Genomic DNA, 15,538 nt, shown 5'->3' with positions numbered 1-15,538 from the left:
TCCACTTTACACTATTTTGTGATCTATGTTTTAATGTTTCCTCATCAAAAACACACCTGGAGTTGTGTTTTATTTCTTTCGCACACCTTGAATAATTAAAGCCTTGAATATTTAGGCTGAATTCTTCTCTCAAACTGAAAACAATCGGTTCCACCTTGTGATGTCATGTCGTTAAGGAGTGCTCCACTTCATTTTAAACTCCATAAACCTTCACAAAAAATCATCTGGATGATTTCAGCTCTGGTATTGCCCCATGTCTCCTGAATAAAGCTAAAAGTTTGCAGTTAACTTGAAAACTACCACTTCACAAGGTGGAAAAGAACATTTGGAGCTTTGGAGAAGTAGACAGACTAAAAATGTAGAATTACTCAAACATGTGTGAATGAAACAAAACACAACTCCAGGTCTGTTTTTCATGATGTAACAACATTTTACGATGACTCAAAGCTCACAAGAGTCCATTTTGCGTAATGTGAGTCCATTTTGAAGCCAGTGAGTAACATGCGGACAATAGTGGACTGATTGTAAAACATACACAATACAGATAATTGCTCCATTACTCAAATCCTTCATGATATCACTTCGCAGACTCAAAGCCCGCACTTGACGAAGCAATTTCCGATTTCCTTTTTTTTTTTTTTTCCCTTTCCATCTTGAAGCACTGTTGAGTCTGCCATTCCATTTTCCGTCCAGCCCAGTACCGCCTAAACTTAGCCTTCCTCCGCTGGGATAAACACACCTCTTAAGTGTGGAGAACAGTTGGCCGTGATTGTAAAGCTGTCCTCGGCCGCAGTCACGTGACCTGGCACTAGAGGCAGCGCTGATTAATGGGCAGGAGCTAATGGAGACAGGGTCGAGCGAGAGGGGAGGGAGAGAAAGGGCCGGTCTCGAGAGGTACGTATGAGATTCTAATAGTGCTTTATTTTACCACAGGCTGCATCAGTCGTCGCACAACGATGGATGAGGATCTAAAGCCGGGGTTTGCATATTAAAGGTCCTCTATTACGCAAAATTGACTCTTGAGAGCTTTTAGTCATATTAGAATGTCGTTACCTCAGCAAAAACAGACCTGGATTTGTGTTTTGTTTCATTCATTAATGTTTGAGTGATCCTGTATTATTAGTCTGTCTGCATCTCCAAAGCTCTAAATGGTCTGTTCCACCTTGTGATGTCATGAAGCTGTATGAAGAATCCCTCAGTCGTCCAGGTAGAATCCATGTCGAGGAGAAAATTCAGTTTGTCGACTGGACAAAAGTTGGTTTGGTTGAAGACATTTCGCAGCTCATCCAAGCTGCTTCTTCAGTTCTGGTCAGACGCTGGTGGACACTTCCTTATATCTGTCTGCAGGGAGGAGCTAACTACACTGAAACTACTCTGGAACTAACACACCTACTTGTTTACAGTTTCTGTTAGTTAGTTCGGCCTATTGACCTGTACAGGATGTTGGATCTATTTAGCAGAACAATTCATGGCCATAATGGAGCTTCCACACCTCTGGACCTGACCTGGCTACACCTGTTGTTCTCTTGTTTGTTTTGATGTAGGTTTGAGGATGGAGTTGTAAATAGGAGATCGATGGTGTCTGAGGCCTCCATTTCTGTTTAGAGAAGGATTCTCTTTCTTAACAAAAATAGCTTCTTTCACTCCCCTCTCAAACCAATTCTTTTCTCTGGCTAAACTCTGTACCTCGCTGTCCTCAAATGAGTGGCCCGTGGCTTTTAGGTGGAGATGTACAGCAGACTGAGGTCCACTGCTGCTCTCTCGTCTGTGTTGGTACATCCCCTTGTGAAGTAGCTGTTTAGTCATGAAACTGTAGTTTACAGGTTAACCTTTCCTTTTACTTTTAGTTCAATAGAGACTGACAATTCCTGGAACTATTCACACTTACCAGGAAATGTTTGCAGATGATGACTTCCAGTGTACTTACCGACACTGGGCATGTGAAAAAACATGGATTCATCTTCACAATATGCCAAAGCTTTCCATGGGAGTTGAGACTCTAATTGCAGCTTCGATGTCACTTACAGACAGCTGGTTGGAACTGTTGATTGGAACTGCTGATCTGCTGAACATAATGGAACGCTAACAATGACACCCTTCTTTTTTTTTAATTTTTTTATTTATGTATTAATCCACTAAACATTAGATGTTTTATGGACATGCAGATCATGTCTATATTGCGTCCATCGGTCCAAGACCAATTCTGGACTAAATGACGTGCAAATTACATCTACTATTTGGACATCTAACTATGACGCAACTTGGATGTCAATCTGCAGTTGAACATTTGAATGGCAGACTAGGGAACTTTTTGGGCATCATGGGGACGTCTTAGACTTGACTCATCAGCTGGTTTCACTTTGTTTCACTTCGTAGAAACCGTCTGACCTCGCACTGTTAGAATTTGTTTACTCAACAGTAGGCGGATACATTTTATCATTCAACCAATCGCTGCTATTTGGTAGTCACATATGTAATGCGCCTCTAACAGGGCTAACTGATATATTGAGCTTTTCCCAAATCCCGTAGGAAGAAGGGCACTAACATCTTTCCCCTTAATGAAACTTACCAGACATTCTCTTTGTTCCGGCTTTAAATCCTTGATCTCGGGAATTGTTGACAACATTGAATATACAGCTCTTTGCTGATTGGCCGATGCCCGAACTCGCACTTCTGGGGTTTTTGCGAACCGTCTATTGTATTTTGATTCCTGACCTAGGTGCTGGAGAGAAATGAAATTGAGCGGAGGCACTAGGTCGCGCCAGTCTGGCTAGGGACGTCTAACACATGCAGGAAAATGACTATGAACATAATACTTTTTTTTTTTTTTTTTATTCATTAGTATTCATTTTGACAATTTGGGATTAAACATTTATTACTTACATGAGTGCATGATATTTTGTTATCTGTTTAATTAACTCATTTAGGTATTCATTTATTTATGTATGTTTATTATTTGGAAATGCAATCTGTGGAAAATTATAGCCTGCTCATTCAAAAAATGATTATAATTCTATGGGGTTATGGGTCTTTGAGTTCAGCCATAAAAACGCTCCAAAAAGGTGGCATTAGGGAAGTGTAGTTCAGTTGGTAGAGCGTTTGTTCAATGATCTGAAGGTTGGCGGTTTGAATCCTGCTCTCTCCACATAAACATCATTAGTTGAGCGGTCAGACCCACAGACATGAACATTCACACAGACAGTGGCTCCTCTTTTCTGCATCACTTTAGGAAAAACAAACATCAATACTGGACGTCCGGAAAACATTGGCAAAAAGACGTCATCTGGCGCCACAGTCTGCACCTTCAGAGAGATTGGACAGACAAAAATTACCCCAAAAAGACATTGTTTCAGTGTTTCTTTGCACAGTGGGAAGTTAGACAAATTATAATACACAAATGAATAGCCAATTTAGAAAAGAAGAAAAAAAAAGGGAAAGAATGCAATGACATCTAGATGAAGAAAACTGGGCCATTTTATCAGTTACTATCACCAAAAGAGCCCAAAGGAAGTCATCATCTGCAGGGTTCCAAATGTTTTCTGGTTTTGTGACGTAAGCGTGAATAGAGCCTATAATCCAGATGATTCCAGTGAAGATGTATGGAGTTTAAAAACACAGTGGAGCACTTCCTGTATTACCACATGACATCATAAGCTGGAACAGAGTGAGAAGAACTCAGCCTAAATCTGCAGGGTTTGTGTGTTAAACACGTGTGAATGAAACAAAACACAACTCCAGGTCTGTTTGTGATGAAGAAACTCTAACATGGCTCACAAGAGAAAATTTAATGTAATATTGGACCTTTGAGAGTCTTTGGCTACGTTCAGACAGCAGGGCTTAATGCTCAATTCTGATTTTTTTGTGAAATCCGATGTTTTTGCGTTGTCGTTCACATTTCTAATTAAACGCGGCTTGTATGTGATCTCCAGTGTGAACATTAAATGGCCCAAAAGTGTCCCGCATGTGCACTGGAGACACGACGACGTCAACCGCAGCGAGCGTGCTCTGTGTTTACGGAAGTTGTCCAAACATGGACGCGAGCATTGAGCACCTGGAGATTTTAAAGTTTCTCTCGTACCGGAGCCAGAACATGAACAACTTACTTGTTTTAAGGAGGAGATTGAGAAGGAGAAGGACGAGGTTTTTGGCCGTGGTGTTTTGTGGGACAGTGGCAGCGACGTCCGTTGAAAGGAATGCGTGGAGGCGGAGACGTAGCCAAGAGTGGTGAGTGGTGATGTGCTTCGCTTCAGTGACACAGAGTTCATTAACAATTTTCACCTACTTCAGTGCAGAATAGTGACGTTTGTAGCTTGTTGATAACGTGTAGGTCGGATGAATGCACTTTGGCCGTTCAGACTGAAGTCGCATGTCAAAAAGATCAGATATGTATCGGTTTTAGGAGCACATATCCAAGTGACCTGGGTCGCATTTGAAAAAAATCGGTCATTAAAAGATCAGATACAGGTCACATAGGGGCCAAAAAATCGGATTTGGGTCACTTCAGGCTGCAGTCTGAAGTAGCCTTTGAGTGCTGGCGTACTTTCATTATACAAACAAGTAGCTGAGTACACTTCTGGAACCTTTAAATGGCCTATTTTTTAAATGTTTCTTTCAATAGACATGATAAATTGCATACACTTCAGGTCATTACGGAAAAACCTAAAACGTATTAATAACTTTAACATTTCCGTTGACTGCCCACCTTTTCGCTTTTGCGGTTGATACTCTGCTGCCGACATTCCCTTGGGGTGTGATGCATACTGTAGGTGCTGGGCTGTCTGAGGCTTTGTTACACTTTTTGGATTTTTTGTTTTCTTAATTTGAGTTGAAAGAACTGATTTAGCTGGAACTACAACAGTAACTCTCAAAGGGTTCTGAAAATACGCTGTTAACGTCCATTTTGTGTGTTTTCTTGAGTTTTCCGTGGGGTTATCAACCTTTTCGTAACATCTGACCTCAGAACTATATATCAGTTATAGAAATTAGCTAATTTTCTGGTGAAGCACGCTTGTCTCTATGGAAACGTTATTACTTGGCCTTGAATGTTCCACGGTATACTCTCAAGTGTTGCAAGTGTCTTATTGCCTTGACAATCTTGTGATATTACTTTGAGCAACGTCTCTTCACCACAGATCTTTCAGAATAACTTTCAGAATGATGAGAAATTATTACTGTTGTCACAGTGATAAAGAATTCAACACGGATGGAAAGTAACAAATAACTTTTACTCATGTTACTGTAATTGAGTAATAATTAAAACAGGAAACAGGAAATTTTACTTTTACTCAAGTACATTTTGACCCAAGTATTACTAATCAAATTGATAGAGAAAAAAACCCCAAAGAAATATCTGCCAGAAATGAAAGGAAATTGTGAAGCAAAAGGAAACCCTTGGTCAAGCCTCAGACTGCTATTTACTTTCTAACGCAAAATAACAGAATAAGAGAATAATGCAAGTGTTAAAATAGTAAGTGTTTGTGAGCTCAGTTGTCTTTAAAATGTACAAAGTTTGCACCAAAGACTGTAAAGCCAATCAAATGAAGCTTGTGATGCTAATGTTTACCAAAATTGTAAAAAAAAATAAAAATCTGGATCATGTAGAGCAGGTTAATGCGAACATTTTAAACCAAAATGACGATGCTCACAGCAGTAGGTACAGAGAGAGGAGCCACAAGATCTTAATGTAAGTCAGTTGGAGCCAGAGTCAGAAGGAACCGGAAGAGCCTCTTTTACATAAAATAATTGAAATACTCAAATTACATTTTAAATAAAGTACTTTTTTCTTTTTTTTTTTAGATGGTTACTTTTACTTTTAAGCAAAGTAAATATATTTTTACTTAATGACAATTTTTCAGTACTTTTTCCACCTCTGGAATTCAAAACAAAGTGTTATATCTTTTGAATGGGGAAAAAAATCCTCATCATGTATATCATTTTTACCTTTAGTTCAGTAGAGATTGGCAATTCCAGGGCTAAAATTCTCCAAATGAGTCTAGTGAAGGTGTGTGAAGCACTTCCTGTATTCACACATGACAAAACAAGGAAACATACAGACGTTACATATTGCATACTTTACACTTTGTACAATGGCAGGTTGAAAAATAGTCATTATCAAGGAAGTCAGTGGATCATTTTTGTGCACTCACTCCCACAAAATAAATATTTTGAATTAGAACTTAAAAAAAAAAAAAAAAAAAAGAAAGAAAACTGATGGGACAATGTTAACAGCACAGGTGGAACAAAGTGTTTTCAGTCTGAGGGAAGAACTCAGTTTAAATATGTTAATTTAATAATTTTCAAATCAAGTTTCAGTTTCAGCTTTTGTTCTGACAGCCCACATTTCACACACTGTCTACCTGGGAGCAAACTGTACTTTTTGTGATCCACTGGGTTTAGTAATCTGCACAGTATCTCTGCATCATTAGTTTAGCGCTGGCCGTGCAGTCAGAGGTGCCTCTAACAGAGCTCATTAAGCACAACAACAGACTGTCTCTCCCTGCGTCCACGCCCCATGCACTGAGCGCTCTGTCGCCATGGAAACAAGACACTTACTTGGCAGAAAGCTCCAGTGACTGAGACATGGGGAGGAAAATTCACACTTTGAGAGACTTCGGTGGGAGATAGATTCACATCAATCAAAGCAGCAGTTGTTTGTGTAATGTGCATAAAGCAGGGAAGCAGCTGTAAATTTAGCAAAAGCCTCATCTGGTGTATGCATCTCTGGGTTTCATTAGCTACAAGAGCAGTTTAGCTTACTAATTTCACAAAAAAAATCAATAAAAATAAATAGAAACTTTGGGTAATGACTGAAAGAACAAGATCATGGACACAAGTGGTTGAAATGAGTTTCCTCCACAGAGTGGCTGGGTGTTTTCTTAGAGACAGGGTGAGGAACTCAGTCACACAGGAGGAACTCAGAGTAGAGCTGCTGCTCCTCCACTTGGCTGAGCGGAAGGCATCTGTTCTGATGCCTCCTGGATGTCACCCTGGAGAAGTGTTCATGTCCCCGGGGAAGTGTCCGTGTCCCTGCGAAAGTGTCCGTGTCCTTGGGGAAGTGTCCGTGTCCCTGGGGAAGTGTCCGTGTCCCTGGGGAAGTGTCCGTGTCCCTGGGGAAGTGTCCGTGTCCCTGCGGAAGTGTCCGTGTCCCTGGGGAAGTGTTCATGTCCCCGGGGAAGTGTCCGTGTCCCTGCGGAAGTATCCGTGTCCCTGGAGAAGTGTCTGTGTCCTTGGGGAAGTGTCCGTGTCCCTGCGGAAGTGTCCGTGTCCCTGGGGAAGTGTCCGTGTCCCTGGGGAAGTGTCCGTGTCCCTGCGGAAGTGTCCGTGTCCCTGGAGAAGTGTCTGTGTCCTTGGGGAAGTGTCCGTGTCCCTGCGGAAGTGTCCGTGTCCCTGGAGAAGTGTTCATGTCCCCGGGGAAGTGTCCGTGTCCCTGCGGAAGTGTTCGTGTCCCTGGAGAACTGTTCATGTCCTTGAAGAGGTGTCCGTGTCCCTGGAGAAGTGTTCATGTCCTTGAAGAGGTGTCCGTGTCCCTGGAGAAGTGTTCATGTCCTTGAAGAGGTGTCCGTGTCCCTGGAGAAGTGTTCATGTCCTTGAAGAGGTGTCCGTGTCCCTGGAGAAGTGTTCATGTCCTTGAGAGGTGTCCGTGTCCCTGGAGAAGTGTTCATGTCCTTGGAGAGGTGGTCATGTCCCTGGGGATTCCCAGGGAAGACCCAGGACACTCTGGAGGGTCTGTGTCTGTCAGCTGGCCTGGGAATGGCGTGATGGATGGAATATTCCATGCTGATGTCGTGGGCAGAGGTATTCTATTTTGGAACTCAAGGTTACTTCCTGTATTTTTGTACTTTTGTTCTTCCAAACTGTTACAAAACTTTGATAAACAATTACCACAGGTATTAACTTTTTCCTAATCTGTGCAGCTTTTTATAGAAAATTATGCAAAAAAGCAAACTAATGTGGCAAGGACAAAAATGAAAGAGGGAATGTTAGACTGAAAGAGCTATTTTAAAATGCATTGAGTTTGGTAAATGCTAACATTTTATATCAAGGAACCACTCATGCATTCACACACACATTTACACACATTTACACACCAGTGTGCGCAGACACTGTGGCGTGTGGAGTGTCTCGCCCAAAGACACAATAACAGTAATCATCTGTGGGAGCTGGAATCACACCGCCAACCTATGGGTCAGTGGATTTGACTGTTCAACCAACGATGTTTATGTCGAGAGCTGGATTAGAACCGCCAACTTTTGGATAAGTGGACAATGAGCCGCTGTCGCTCTTTTTAAAATCCATCAAAAAACAAAAAAAAAAACTATTATGTCACACATGTCACCCAAAAATCAGATCTAATTATCTCATTTCAACCACTTATGTCCATGATCTTGTTCTTTCGGTCATTACCCAGAGCTCATGACCACAGGTGAGGGTGAGTTTCTATTTATTTGTATTTATTTATTTTAATTTTTTGTGAAATTAGAATGCTAAACTGCACTTGAAGCTAATGAAACCCGGAGATATTCTAGTTATTTGAATTTTAATGATCATGTATGTGTCCAACGTTAAAGAAGAATTGTGCAACTTTTCGGGTGAAGAGTTTGTCAAATGCTTTTCTCCATCGAAATGTTATTGCTCCATGTGGAATGTCTCACAGTATGGCATTAAATCTGTCTATTCTATAACCATGGAGACCAACCAGACAAAAGTTACAGGTCAGATCAGTGGAGAGGCCTGTTTTTTGGGGGTATTTTTGATCTTTAAAACCTCCTGTAATTGAATAAATGTTTAATATCATATACTGTGGAACATTCCAGGCAGAGCAATGACATATCTGTAGAAACACGCAGGTGACGGACCCTCCACCAGAAAAATTACACAGTGCACCTTTGAATCAGTTGTTTAGAAGATTTAGATTTTCAGTTATTATTTTGAAAACCATCTCTGCCTGTTGCAAGTCGATGTAAAGCCATGGAAGAGCCGTTTGATAAATCCAGCCTGACGCACACTGCCCATTATGTGCCCTGTGATGCTAGTTGGCAAAAACGATCTTCGCCACCAAAACCCCGGCACCTGCAGCCAATTATCGCCCAGCGCACAACCCGGTATTTATAGAACTCCGAGACGCCATTGTGGAGATTCTGAGCTTTCTTATTAGATATGGTATGTTCAAATAGGGAAGAAGTACAACTGTATGTGTCCGCTATTGATACTGTGCATTGACGTCATGCTGGAGTTGTTCTCGGTACGATATTTTCACGATATGCATCTCACGGCACGATGTTTCTTATGATATTTTGACAGAATTGTGAATATACTACGTTTTCTTTTAAAAAATGCCTTGACAAGTCTTTGTTTTGATCATAAACCAAAGAGTCAAGATGTTAAAGTGCTTAATAAGTAATTTTATCGTGTAAATTGGACTGAAACAGCAAAGGATTATGGTCTATGTAGTTCCCTCTGTTTCTTTCAGCTGTTGCTTTACCAAAACAATGAATTTAAGCAAAGAAACTTGTAATTTGATATATTGTGATGGCCCGTGATATTATTGAGAGACTTTTTAACGATCATGATATCACGACATTTTGGTTATTTTTACATCCCTATTTATCACTAATATATGTTAAAGTCTAAAGTTTTACTTTTACATATATACATATATTTTAACATATATTTTACACATATATAATAGCAGAACGTTTAAGAGTTGCCATGGTGACGAAATGCACACATTAGCAAACACCGTCAAAAAAGTTTTAACATAGTGAAAACTGGAGAAAAAATACACAATAACATGGCCCAAAAATAATTGTGAGTAACTGAAAAAGGTTATTTGAAAAGAACTTAACAGTACAAATCATCTCATCTGTTGTACTTCCAGTGATTTTTTATTTTTTTTTTTTTAAGATCAGATTGTGCTAAAATAAAGATATGTTAAAGTCTAATAAAACCTCAGACAGAGCAGTGCCTAAAGCTCAACACAATAAGAGCACATACTGTACATACTCATATTCAGTGTTGGGAAGGTTACTTTTAAAATGTACAGATTACAGATTACATACACCAAAATGTAGTTTGTAACGTAATCCATAAAGTTACTTAAGGTGAGTAACGTAATCTGAATTCTTTGGATTACTTGATTTGCTGTAGAGAAGCAAAGATGAGAAAATCTTCACATAAGATGTTTTATTTGCTAAAAGACAATAAAAAACCCAAACTTTACTTAACCAAATTAAAAATATTATTGATAGAAGAGAAGGAGACACGCCCCCCACAGCATGGTTTAGTCGTGTTAAATTCTGTTTTAGTCCTGGTTTTGTCCTGGTTTAGTCCTAGTTTACTCTTGGTTTAGACCTGGTTTAGTCTCGGTTCAGTCATGGTTTAGACCTGGTTTTAATCCTGGTTTAGCCCTGGTTTAGACCTGGTTTAGTCCTGATTTAGACCTGGTTTTAGTCCTGATTTTAGTCCTGGTTTAGACCTGGTTTTAGTCCTGATTTTAGTCCTGGTTTTATTCCTGGTTCTATTGCTAGTTTTAGTCCTGGTTTAGTCCTGGTTTAGTTCTGGTTTAGTTCTGGTTTAGTCCTGGTTTATATCTAGTTTAGACCTGGATTTAGATGTGGTTTAGACCTGATTTGGACCTGGTTTAGACCTGGTTTAGACCTGGTTTAGTGTCCAGCAATGAGTGGAATTACTGGAAAAAAAAAAAAAAAAAAAAAAGGGTATAGCCCAAAATGTGAAAACAGGAAAATACCGCCGTGTAATCCATTTATTTCAACAAAGTAACTGTAATCCAATTATCTCTCACTGAAACAGTAACTGTAACTGAATACAGTTACTCATAATTTATACTCTAATTACGTAACTCCGGTACATGTAATCTGTTACTCCCCAACACTGCCCATATTTTAAAATGCCCTAAAATGTGAAAAACAGGACTAGTTGATTTGAAGCAGTTTACAGTTAACATCAACTAGCATGCTAACAGCACCTTTCACAAGAGGATGTACCAACACAGACGAGAGAGCAGCAGTGGACCTCAGTCTGCTGTACATCTCCACCTAAAAGCCACGGGCCACTCATTTGAGGACAGCGAGGTACAGAGTTTAGCCAGAGAAAAGAATTGGTTTGAAAGAGGAGTTAAAGAGGCTATTTTTGTTAAGAAAGAGAATCCTTCTCTAAACAGAAATGGAGGCCTCAGACACCATCTATCTCCTATTTACAACTCCATCCTCAAACCTAAATCAAAAATAACAAGAGAACAACACGTGTACCCAGGTCAGGTCCAGAGGTTTGAAAGCTCCATTATGGCCATGACTGATTCTGCTAATTAGACCCCCACACCCATTACAGGTCAATAGGCCGAACTAATCATGGGCCATCACAATATCGAATTACAACTTTCTTTGCTTAAAATAATGTTTTGGTGCAGCATCAGCTAAAAGAAACAAAGGGAACTGCATAGACCATAATCCTTTGCTCTGTTTCAGTCCAGTTTACACAATTATATTACCTAGTAAGCACTTATAGATCTTAACTCTTTGGTTTATGACAGACAAACTTGTCAAGGCATTTTTAAATGATAAAAGTATTCACAATTCTGTTAGCATCTACAAAATACCGTGATAAATATCGTGGCGTGAGATGCATATTGTGAAAATATCGTAGTAAGAACACCCCCAGCATGACGTCACCACAAAGTATCAACAGCGGACACATACAGTAAACAAGTAGGTGTGTTAGTTTCAGAGTAGTTTCAGTGTAGTTAGCTCCTCCTTGCAGACAGATATAAGGAAGTGTCCACCAACGTCTGACCGGAACTGAAGAAACAGCTTGAATGAGCTGCGAAACGTCTTCAACCAAACAAACTGATTTTTCTCCTTTAGCATGGATTATACTTGGATGACTGAGGGATTTTTCACACAGCACACTTCCTGATTATCTGACAATAAAACACTTTCTAATTAAATGCAGACAGTACACAGTGGACTTACACTGACCCAAGAGCTGCTTTTATACAAAATATCTGTATAATCTGTAAAACATCTTGTATTTATTCAGTTACAGCTGTTTTTATTGCTCAGAACATTCTTACTGTGATTAATATGTAATGGCTTGGATGCTTGTTTCTATGCTGGCTCACAAAGGCAAAAGACCTTAACTATATTAGCCTATCATTATTTAATGCCATACTGTGGAACATTACAGGCTCAACAATAACATCTCCATAGAGACAAGCAGGTGACAGACTGTTCTATAGTGTCCCGTTACCTTTACATGACGATTAATGCAATAACTGAAGACATAATACGCTAAAACATTTAACTTCTAAGTTAAGAGCATATTTTGGTGTACTCTTCTTCTTCTTTCCTGCACAGATCTGCATATGTTGTTTTCTCTTCACATCTGTTCCCTCACCACAGAAAAAGCCTAGCACATATTTACTGAAGTGTCTAACCAGCCATTGTTTTGACTCCACCTCGTCAGTGGAACAAATGAGGCGGTGTGGTTTTCCACCTTAACCCTCTGGTGTTGGGTCAATACCTGATCCACTGTGACACTTTTGGTCACTATAACCTAGAAAGTCATAGGGCATTTACACCTTTAAACTATATTGAAATAAATTAAATATGCAAGTTTAGACTTAGATTTAGATTTAAAGGGCCCATCTCATGCATAATAACTCTTTTCACATTGTATCTTCTGCACATAAACAAGCACAATTTGGGTTTTGGAACATCCATTACACGATAGTTATGAAATCTTACAGATTTCTTGGAGGCATCACAGACCAGGAACAATGAAAGGCCGACTATTGCTCATCCCCCCGCCCCCGGTGCTGCTGGCCTGTGGCTCCTTCAACCCAATCACCAACATGCACCTGAGGATGTTTGAACTAGCCCGAGACCATTTGGAAGACTCTGGATACCAAGTGGTGAAAGGCATTATCTCTCCAGTTGGTGATGGCTACAAAAAGAAAGGTTTAATTGAGGCCAGACATCGTCTGGAGATGGCCCGACTGGCTTCAGAAAACTCCTGGATTACAGAGGACTCCTGGGAGTGTTTACAGGCAGAATGGTTAGAGACAACTAAAGTTGTTAGACATCACTACAATGAATTACTTGCTCAAGAGCAGAACAATGACGATGTGGACACTGTCGAATATGGAAAAAAGAGACGCATCGAGGACAACCATTATGTGGCTTCATCAGCTCCTCAAAACAGAGATAGCACTCGTCTGATGCTGTTGTGTGGTGCTGACGTCCTCGAATCTTTTGGTGTTCCCAATTTGTGGAAGCAGGAGGACATTGAGGAAATTGTTGGCCGCTTTGGTTTAGTTTGCATTACGTGTAGTGGTAATGAACCTCTTAAATTCATCCATCAGTCGGACACACTGTGGAAGCACCGTAAAAACATCCATATTGTTCAGGAGTGGGTAACAAATGAGATCTCGGCCACTCATGTCCGCCGAGCCATTCGCCGCGGTTGCAGTGTCAGATACCTGCTGCCCGACAGCGTGCTAAACTACATCCGTGAACACAAGCTCTACACTGAAGAGAGAGCGAGCAGAAAAACATCGGGGTGGTTCTTGCACCTCTCCAGAGATACACTGGTGCCTCCTCAAGCTAAACACTACCTTAAAAGAACAGCAACAGTTTAGGTGCTATACAACATTTGTCTAGTCTTCCAATTATAATGCATTCATACAAGACTTGTAACAGGCGAATGCAAACAACGTTGTTATATTTATTGTGATTTATTCCATAAAAGTAGGTAAATTATTGAATATTTGCCTCAGTTTTATTTTGTTTCAATTTTCTTCCTAGTAGACACATCAATCTTACAGAAGCCCTTTTGTAATATGTATGTATATGACTAGAGCTTATTTGTTTCATTTATAACATGCTAAATAAATGTAACTGAAATGATAGAGATTATGTATTATACAATGGGATAACAATTTACAGTACTGCAAAGACTTTCCGGATGTAGCCAAAAAATTTAAAAGACTAAAAGACTAAAAGACTAATAAGTATAAAGTATAAAAAGTATAATAGCTGCATGTCGTAATAGCAGCATGGAACCGACCGATGGTTTGAGGATGTGAAGTTATTTTTCTTGACTTTTCAGACTTAAAGGGATAGTTCGGGATTTTTGACATAAATCTGTATGGCATCCCCGTGAGCAGTGTTGTGCATCAACACTGACTTACCCCCGACAGCATCCGGTAAGTTGGCTGGGGACATTAAAATAAAGCGTTTTTCTTCTCAAAACAACATGTGTTCAAAAGAGTGATACATTTGCATCACAAAACCATCGTCGCCTAAAAAGTAAGACCTCATTATCACTTGGCACTATTTTCTTTCCGTTCGTATCACTGCGCGCTGCCGCCAGGTGACTGCCGCGCACGAATCTATCACTTTCTTCAGTTGTTCGGCAATGTTTACATGCACAGACCGAGAGCTAATGTGAGAGCTAGAGATTGATTATCCAGGCTGTAACAACAAAAATCTGGCTGAATCTCCACACACATTTCACCGTTTTCCTGTCATGGACTTTGCGCTGAGGAAACTTTGGCTTCTTGCCTTCGGCTTCAACGTGGAAACCAAACCAGGTAAGAACGAAGAAGTGCCACTATGTTTACAAGAGAACAGACTCAAGAATCAGCTGTAACTCTGTGTGCAGTAAATCACTCAGTGTCATATCACCAGTGAAGCTTCTACAAAACGTAACTTTATAAGTCGACTGTTATTACTATTGTAAATGTCACGTACACTATTGGCAGCAGCGACGTGGACGTGTGGATGATTCCATGTTTCTATTAGTCGTCCATGCTTCAGTCACAGTGGAGGCTCTATGTTCACTGTATACGAGTTTATAAATGACGTGATGGTGATTGTCGCTCACTCGGTCTCTCACGGCTCCAGCTTCAACTTGTACCACTTCTCTGTCTCTCTTCTCTCTCTGCTCCCGTTCTAACTCCATCTGGTGAATTTCCTCATCAGTATATTCAGGTTCACAAAGATCTCCCCTTGGGTTTGTGGTAAAGGCAAAGTCTTTATTGTTGGTGTCGTAATCAGACATGTTGTCTAACATTCCGAGCAGTAAACACAGTGAACCAGGTGCGCAGTGATACGAGCTAAGCGAGAATGAGGTCTGACTTTTTAGGCGACGATGGTTTTGTGATGCAAATGTATCACTCTTTTGAACACAGATTGTTTTGAGAAAAAAAACGCAGTATCTCGGCTCACCGGACGCTGTCGGGGGTAAGTCAGTGTGGATGCATGACACTGCTCACGGGGATGCCATACAGATTTATGTCAAAAATCCCGAACTATCCCTTTCATTTTAATACTTTTTTGTTTGTGATTGTATTGTGTCTCCATGGTAACCGCTGAACACTCCACCCATAGAAATACATGCAGAATAAAGTACGAATCATGAACTTGTACGAGTGAAGGAAACCACAACTCCAGGTCTGTTTTCGAGGAGGTAACATTTTAACACGTCTAAAAGCTCACAGGAGTCAATTTTGTGTAATACA

The 15,538-nt window shown here is 40.3% G+C and overlaps 1 pseudogene; it reads left to right on the top strand.

Annotated features, from left to right (window-relative positions):
- Positions 1-12,805: 12,805 nt before the first annotated feature.
- On the top strand, positions 12,806-13,635 carry LOC110160777 (nicotinamide/nicotinic acid mononucleotide adenylyltransferase 1-like; annotated as a pseudogene).
- Positions 13,636-15,538: the final 1,903 nt, after the last annotated feature.

Source organism: Boleophthalmus pectinirostris, unplaced genomic scaffold (genome assembly GCF_026225935.1).
Source record: "Boleophthalmus pectinirostris isolate CB_2022bp ecotype Guang Dong unplaced genomic scaffold, ASM2622593v1 HiC_scaffold_2, whole genome shotgun sequence".
Taxonomy (NCBI): domain Eukaryota; kingdom Metazoa; phylum Chordata; class Actinopteri; order Gobiiformes; family Gobiidae; genus Boleophthalmus; species Boleophthalmus pectinirostris.
This window is presented reverse-complemented; position numbering and strand designations above follow the sequence as displayed.